The sequence below is a fragment of the Bacillus rossius genome, chromosome 5 (genome assembly GCF_032445375.1).
Source record: "Bacillus rossius redtenbacheri isolate Brsri chromosome 5, Brsri_v3, whole genome shotgun sequence".
Lineage (NCBI taxonomy): Eukaryota > Metazoa > Arthropoda > Insecta > Phasmatodea > Bacillidae > Bacillus > Bacillus rossius.
In genome coordinates this window covers 63,150,192-63,159,384 of record NC_086333.1, presented here as the reverse complement: position 1 = coordinate 63,159,384, position 9,193 = coordinate 63,150,192, and positions in this window count along the sequence as shown.

The window sequence follows — 9,193 nt, the reverse complement described above, 5'->3', positions numbered from 1 at the left end:
ATCTAAGCATACACAGGGACAGACAGACAGTGGGAAGCGACTTTGTTTTATACTATGTAGTGATTTTAGTAGAAATTACATTACACAAAACATTCATATCGATTTCTATACCATAACATACAGAATTGACGTGATGATCTCCCTCTCCTCTCAATTGCACCGAGTCCTCTTGACAGAGAGCCAGCAGGGGTGGAGGAGGTCGAACTGCTGGTCTGGCCCCACGTTGGGCGCCAACTTGACGGTTTTGTTTGGTGTTGGTGTCACCTCTCTTCCTCTTCTTCTCTCCTTGCACCAAGTCCTCTTGACAGAGAGCCAGCAGGGGTGGAGGAGGTCGAACTGCTGGTCTGGCCCCACGTTGGGCGCCAGAATGTTGTGGTGATCCCGTCTCCTCCTCTCGCACCCAGCCCTCTTGACAGAGAGCCAGCAGGGGTGGAGGAGGTCGAACTGCTGGTCTTGCGGCAGGATCCGCAGTTGGCTGGTGAAGGCGAATAGCTAATGGGGTGAGGGATAGGGGGCTAAGCTATTCATTGAAAAATGTCTGTATTTTACACGGAACTTTTATTGACCTGAATTGTCCAAACAGTTCAATTTGTCGCCTGCGTCGGCTTTAACAATATACACTGGATTTACACACGGTACACCCTATCGTCCAGAAATTCCCTATGCCGAGATAGGTCCTCGGATGGCCTGACTCGCGAAGGAGGGGTGCGAGCAGCAGAAAACGGATAGCCAGTCGTTCTGCTGCTCCCCCTATGATCGTCCTATGACCAGTGGGCGGAATCCAGCCTCACTGGCCGTCGGGCCGATCAACTGACTTTCAGGTGGATGACCTCGCCTTTATATAGGGAGAAATGCGCGGGAACGAAGAAATGAAGGGAGGGGCGAACTAACTCCTCTTTGGAAGGGATGAGATGCGCGCGCACGAGTCTCGCCGAAATTTCCCTGCCCTGGTGGTGGAAGTATAAACTAGATATTAATAATTAAAAAGAAAAGATAAACGTGGCATAAATAATTATATGTAAATACATATATATTCAATCCTATGTATTAAAAAGTATTTAAACTTTCTTTCACAACTTAATTAGTTAATTTTATACTATTATAAAATATAAATACATTTGGTAGATCGCCGGTCACAAGATGGCGTCACAATGTACATGTTTAGCTGTGGCAAGAGAAAAATATACATTTGTTTACACAACTCGTCCATATTTACTATTATATTCTGAAGTGCATTAATATGTGTGGTTATAACAACGTAAAAAATAAAGGGCGAAAATGGTTGGTTGCTTTAATGAATTATTCTATTGTTCGTTGCTTTGTTTATAACCTACGACGTCGCACAGATTCGTCGCCGCATATTACGTGAGTAGGCCTATTGCCGAAATACCTTTTTCCCTGAATTGCTTCTGAACTTATTAAAACTCGTTTTTGGGTTTAATTATCACGTAAAGTAACGTGATATTTAATATAGGAAGGGCGGGCACGCGTCAATTTCCCCCCTAGTGGCGAGCGTTACTTTACGGGAGAAGAAGCTAGGACATCTTGGAGGAACACTTTACACATAGATAACTGTCAGTCTCTGTAGTGTATGAGTCTCTGGGTTATCACTTCGGATATGGCTTCTTCAGCTTTCTGGAAGTCCTGATTGGGGTCAGCTGCTGGTGGTCTCCTGGGAACGCCTATTGGGACAGCTGCCGGTGGTCTCCTGGGAACGCCTATTGGAACAGCTGCCGGTGGTTGTAGGATTCGGCCATTGGTAAGGCCATTGGTTTGGTGTCCGCCAAACCGTCTCTCGGTACCGTCCTGGTAGGTCCTTGGGGTCTCCTTTGCAGCTCCGCCACGGCATCTGGCGACGCTGTGGAGGCTGGTAGAGGCCTGGTAGAGGCCTGGTTGGGTCCTTCCCACTTTGGTGCGAATCCGGCGCAGAAGTGGTTAGGCTTATTGCTGAGTGGATGGGTCTTGACTAGTACCCTTTGTCCTTCAGCAATCTGGTGGTTGGGCGGATTCTTCGGTGTAGGATACTTGCGGGCTAGGTACCCTAGTTGAGCCTTTCGTGCGCATCTACTCTGGTGGCAGCTCGTAGACAGATCTCTTCGCTGAAGGGCGGTATGTGGGGTTGGAACTCCACTTCATTCTCCAGGTTGCTGGATCTGTCGTCTCAAGTTTAATTCGCTGGTGCTGGTTCCGATTGCTTCATTGTGCCTACGTCGCAGTGTGAAGAGGATTTCTCCCAGGTAGCGATCCCAGTGGCGATGATTGGCCGTGGTACGCAACCTGAGCCCTTTCTTCAATTCCTGATTACGGCGCTCTGTAGGGTTTGCCTGGGGATGGTAAACTGGAGTGGCCCAAGTTTCTAGTTCCCATTTGGCGCAAGTGTCGGCCCATAATTTGCTAGTGAATTGCACCCCATTCTCTGTAAGTATGCTTTAAGGGTATCCCCATCCAGGGAACACTTCATCTTGGAGTTTCTTTAAGATAGAAGATGAATCAGCTTTAGCGAGGGGAAAGGCTTCGACCCATCGTGAGAAAAGGTCTGTGATGACGAGAAGGAAGCACTTACCAGTCGTGCTTCTGGGGTAAGGTCCCATCAGGTCTAGAGCTAATTGGTTCCATCCTGCAGCAGGATTGTCTCTGCTGGCATGCGGGGCATCGATATTCTAGTCCGGCGTGCTCTCGGGGCTCGTCTGGCCAAGAGTGATGGAACAGGAGTCCACAGTGAGCACAGCTGATCTGGTGGATTCCGGTGCCAGGGCAGTCTTCTACACCGCAGAGTCGATGAGCTGCGTCCGCCGTCGTTGGGTATGTACAGGTAGGTGAGTTGTTGGGCGCCAGGAGGGGAGGCTGTTCCCCTCCGATGTCTGGGTCCGCTTCTCGGGAATCCCTGGTGGTAGGAAGGTCAGGAGCACTTGCCTGCTTGCTGCTGTTCCTGGTGTGGGCCATGGTGTGCCTGCTGCTGTTGGTTATGTCTTCTATGGGCTGCAAGTGGTGACAGGGGTCCATTCCCGTGGTTGCTGGCTAGTCCGTCTGGTAGAGCTTGCAATGGGTCTTCACTGGTATTGTAGAACAATCAAGGGGCCCCGCGTTGGTGCGCCAGCTTGCTGTTGATGGTCTCCCTCTCTTCTCGCACCCATGTCGCTCTTGGTTGGGAGACAGGTATCGGGTGGAGAAGGTTCAAGCTGCTGGTCTGGCCCATATTCTGCAGTACATTAATATGTGTGGTTATAACAACGTAAAAAATAAAGGGCGAAAATGGTTGGTTGCTTTAATGAATTATTCTATTGTTCCTTGCTTTGTTTATAACCTACGACGTCGCACAGATTCGTCGCCGCATATTACGTGAGTAGGCCTATTGCCGAAATACCTTTTTCCCTGAATTGCTTCTGAACTTATTAAAACTCGTTTTTGGGTTTAATTATCACGTAAAGTAACGTGATATTTAATATAGGAAGGGCGGGCACGCGTCAGAATAATATTCCACATTATCGCAAAAACATATTCACAGTTCATATTTGTGTTTTGCTTCATATTTTAATGCATGATAGCTCGTGGCATCAGGGGTCAATTTATGATTCGTACTTGATACAAACATACAACTTAGGACAAGAACTAACCCATCAAGCACGTTAGTTTTCAACACAATTCTGTAACTATGCATATACTTTGAAATATTTACGAAATTCACATGAAACGATTTATACAATGCATGCCTACTTTTGAGTATTTATGATGTCAAAAGTGTTCTTTAATATTATAGTCCAGGCCCAATAAATACGGGTTTGAACCCACCAAACCAGATATATGATGTGTTTCTCAGTAAAAATCACAGGAATGTATACAGGGAGGGAGATGAGCGATATATACACCTCCCCCTTTCTTTCAGAAATTCTAAAAAAATTATCCTTGTAATCAACAAAAGGAAAGCACTTGAAAAGAAATAGCAGACAAAGAGGTTGTCTCATTCCCCAGAAGAAATTCTACGTACCCTCCTGGTAGAATAGGAGAAGTGTTGGGCACACAAAACATTCTAACTAGATTGAGTAGATTCAGCATGCAGATTTAAAAACCACTCATATTACCTACATCCCTCACCTTTAAAATAACCCCACATTCCTGTTCCATTATTTATGCTGTTTTTCCTTCCTCGTCATGCGTTGCAGTAAATTGACGTGAATTTTCAAATTTGCATTGATAAATTTATTAAGAGTTTAAGATATGTTTACTTTAAGAGTCTCTTTAAGAAAATGGCAGTTCTTACAGTAAAATCTTCTGACAATAATTATTTCAGAACTACAGAGAAAATTCTGTAGGAGCCAACTGTTATTAAGAAGAATAAAATTTCTGGCAGCTTCAATAGCTCAATAATGCATTTTAGGACAAAGTTTAACATGAACAATATGCGCCAGTTAGCGCATTACGTAACAAGTATGGACACTATGTGACTATCCGTTCGTCTGGCCGAAGCTAAACTTTCACACGTTCCCTACGTGTGTCGCGGGTTGCAAACCATCTGGGAAAACATTACAAAATATTGCTGGTACATACATCAGGCGGACGTCCCGTACTTGGTGAGGCGGAATGATAAGTGCGATGCTCGCTGTTGCTTCTAGCGCGGTATCGCCTCTAAGCGCAAGTCTCCGAACTGATGCGCAGTCTTTACGTCGTGCGTAGGACAACTTTGGAATTTGAACGGTAACCATAACATTTGTAGCGGGAAAAAATGGTGATAAATGTGTAATGTAAGTACCTTGAGTGCTTTGAAGAATCCGTACTGGATGTGTCATGCCTAATTTCTTTCTTAAAACACTCGTTTTTGGGCATTTTCAATCTTCTAAATATACACTTTCAAAATGAAATCCAGAAACGGAACTACTTATTTGCCCTTAGTGTATTCTAAAGTTAATTTCGTATGCAGAAACCACTCAGATATCTGAAACAGTTTTCAAAACGTGTGGTTTTATTCTGAAGCTCTGCTTACCGTATGTGTGGTCCAAGTAGATAAAGTCCTTAAGGGGCCCGCCTCGTCAGGGGTGTGTGTGTGTTAGTAAGGCGGGATGGTATTTATAGCGCGCTATAGCATCTAAGGGCAAGGCTCTGAACTGGCGTGCAGTCTTCTCGTAGTCACAGGATAACTGTGAAATTTGAGCTGTGACCGAAACGTTATATGGCGGAGAAATGAAGATAAAGGTGTAATGCAAGTCCCTTAAGTGCTTTCAAGAATCTGTACTGGTTATTTTACGCCAAAAAAATACTCTGAAAACATGCGTTTTAGCCATTTTAACTCTTCTAAAAATATGGTTTAAAAACTTAATCCGAAATGGAAAATAATTTTCGGCCATAGACGAACTTTTAAATGATTTTCGTAAACAGACCCCTCTAGGATATCTAGAGTAGTTTTTAAATCGCTTTGTTTTTCTGAAGCTCTGCGCACCGTGTGTGTGCCTGGGTAGGCGGAGCCCTTAAAGATTAGAGCTGATTTTATAGACAGCCGACCAAATAAAAGTTTGAGAAAAAATCGGAAGCTGAAAAAATTCAGCTTGTTGATGGAAAGAGAGTTCAAAAGCCATGTCACGCTGCAAACTTATCGTCTCCAGTTTTCTTTGACAGCAAAAGTTTAAAGAGCAAAAAAAAAAAAAAAAAAAAAAAAAAAAAAAAAAAAAAAAAAAAAAAACTTTCCTCCAATTTCTCCATTAAATAAATCTTGACAGATAAACTTAAAAATGGGTTAAATGCTGTTATACTAAAAAAAAAAAATAATTTTTTTGGATTAAAATGGTTTAAACGTTTCAATTATTGCTTTATTAAAAATGATAAATTATTCCTCAGAGAGCTTGATGGAAAGTATGTACATCTTTATGCATCTCTTAAAATATAAACATTTGTGATTTTTAATCTCATAAGCTATGTTTGTGAATTCAAAAAAAAATTTTATGCAATCTTTAAAAATGTTTACAAACAAACTACTTGCTTTTTTCTGCGATTTTTCTTTACAAAAATACATAAACACGTCATCATTTTACCTTCTTTAGCTGTTTGGATGCCCATTTGTATTTTGTTAATCTGAAGGAGTGGTTGAAAACATTTACCTTTTCGTTGGGCAATGTTATATTGGATGATTACTTAAAAAATTGCAACCTATTTCCAGAATATTTACCATATAAAACACATAAGAGTGGAACTTATCTGTGAACATGGCTGCCCTGGTGATATTTTCGGTGTGTTTCGTCATAAACCACCCCCTCCCCCCAATTATCGAACTCTGTAGGAAAGTGTTAAAAGCGACAGTTTGACATGACAGTGTTTACAGACAGAGAAGTCGAAAGAAACCTTTGTGGTTTGAATGAGGGGGGGGGGGGGGGGGGGGGTGTTTGGAAATAATTGTCGAGCACCCTCACAGTTACTTAAGAGGCCACTCCAGTGTTTCAGGGGCACTACGCAACCCGCGTTAACCTCATAAGATTAAATGCTATTTTCATTTTGCTTATAACTAATTAACTAATATAGATTTCGAAATGATGCTTGCTTGATATGTAAGACAACGATGCTCTTATCAGAGCCCCTTTCTTCAAAATCGTGCATAAATTATGGTTCAAACCTAGACAATACACTTATGCATATTAGTAAAGATTAGTAGAAAACCATAATTTACGCACGTTTTTGAAGAAAGGGGCTTTGATAAGAGCATCGTTGTCTTACATATAAAGCAAGCATCATTTCGAAATCTATATTAGTTAATTAGTCATAAGCAGAATGAAAATAGCATTGAATCTTATGAGGTTAACGCGGGTTGCGTAGTGCCCCTGAAACACTGGAGTGGCCTCTTAACGTACAACAATTCAAAACCCATTATAAAAAATGGAGTGTGGCTGTGTCATGGACACGGCCGTGTGTTGTACGTGAATACGTGTACGTAACAGGTAAGTGTTTTTCTTTTGTTGGCTTCAATGAGCGCAGAAACCATAGACGATCACACACATCATGTCCGAATGGATTGTTGACAAACGTCGTAGTGAAACGTACACTAGCTGTTGCTCAATGTGTCTTCATAATCGACGATCGTACACAATCGATGCCTACACAGTCCGGCATCGATATAGAAGCGATTTTATCATTCACTTGCATTATTTCAACCGTCCCAGCTGCAGATGTACTGGCACCGTCGTTGATCCGCTCGGCTGCATTCATTCTTTTACGTTCCCGGTTCTGCTTCACTCGGTCATACGGTGTTTTATTGGTATCATTAAATTGCTTTTGGGAAGCCCTTTCCAATCGTATACGGTCTCTATATTTGTATTTGGCTTTTTGACGCGTATAGGCTGACATTATCTATTTTTGTTTATATATATTTTTAACTGAAACTATTTTACACATAATTTTTATGTATGCAATCGATAGATTTTGACAAGAGCTGACGATTGAAACTCAAACGTACGTCATAGCTTCTTCGAGTCAAAAGTTGCACTAAATGGAAATCTCTAAACGCAGAAAAATGACCTCAAAATGGCGGCGCTTCCCCCTCCACCGCACGCGATGCGTCACAGTCCTCACTTAGCGTAACGAATTCGTTGATCCTTTAGCTATCCACTGGTATAATTAAATTTTTGATAGATATGATAGTTATTAGTGGCAACACCAAACTCTAGCCCCCGATTTTGTTATCATACGTTTTTTGAATTGCCTCCCACTATGGAAGCAATTTTAAAGACGTATTCACGTGAAAAAAATTTCTGAAGAATCTAAATGTGGATGTGGCCGTACGTGTAAATGTGATAATTCCGATTATTAAATAACTTTTATGGTTTCCAAAGAATCCTATAAGCAAATAGACTGTGTTTTTTTTATTATCAAGGTAAACTCAGGCAGCAAAAAATTTCGAAACTCAACCAGGCACACGCTTGTGCCCCGTTCCGAGGGATTCCCCCCACCCTTTTCCATCCCAAGCATCCTCGACGTTTCTTTAGAGTTTTGAGTTGCACTAAAATCTTCTGGGTGGCTGGATGCAAGGTATCAATATAAAAACACTCTTTCAAGTGACATGCTCTACCCACAGACCGAAATATAGATAGATATGTAGCGAGAGATAGAGAGGTAGAGGAGAAATCGTCTTCACAGGATGTTGCTAGCATATCTTCTCATATAGAAGTCACGCTGTTTGCGTACTTCCAGGGGGCGAAAACAACAGCTACTGATGAGAGACTTCAACCTGAACCAGATCGTGACAAACTTTGGTCTAGGTAAAAAGCTCTTTCAAATTGGGAAGTTTGGCAACCCTGCGACTTCACTGTTGCAGCATTAAATGAGACATTTCTGGCGGGTTTAGAGGTTTCTTTATTCGCTACTAGCTGATGTACCCATGCTTGGCTACATTAAGTCTTCAGGCAGAACATTTTTGCACTAATCATTATACATGAATGGTACGAAAAATCATTTCTTAATGTTGCTCTATGATTTAAGGTAAGTGTACTTAAAAAATTTCAGCTCTGTACAACTTTTGGATCCGGAAATAAAGGAAAAAAAGGTGTGTGTTTTTTTAGACTATTTCTCGTGAAGGAAAAAAAAGCGATTATCGAAAGAAAACCGAACTCAATCTTTTATTCAACAAACTTAAAGAAAAAATGTCTAATAAATACTTTTTGACCATTGTTTTTTTAAACGAAAGCCAGATGTAATTTCAATATTTTGAGAAAGTTTCAAGATCTCTTGATTGTAAGATTTCACGATGCTCTTTAATAAAGAAGAAAACAGCGAGGAGGTTTTCAACACAGTTTTAAAAATACACCAAAAATCGGCGAATTAACTTAGAAATACGAAACAAACAAATATATTTTTCTTTCGCCGCGCCTTTCAGGTCATTTCTAAGCGATAAGAAGCGGAGACGGTTAAAAATTTCGTTGAAATTGCTTAAACTTTAAATAAAATATAATTTATTAAATCAAATTACCATATTTTTTTTACTTTTTAGTCCATACAACAATGAAATAAAAGCGTGGGATGTTCTATTATTATATTTTAATAATGGCAGTGACCTAAAGAATTGTCATTAGTGGTAGAAAATTTAAGACAACTGATATCAAGCGTGCGTTGCTCTTTTCTTTTATTTTCGTAATGATTATATCCTAACCAGTATACATTAATGATAAAAAATTTATGACAGCAGATATCAAGCACACCACGCTTTTTTTTCTCTCATTAA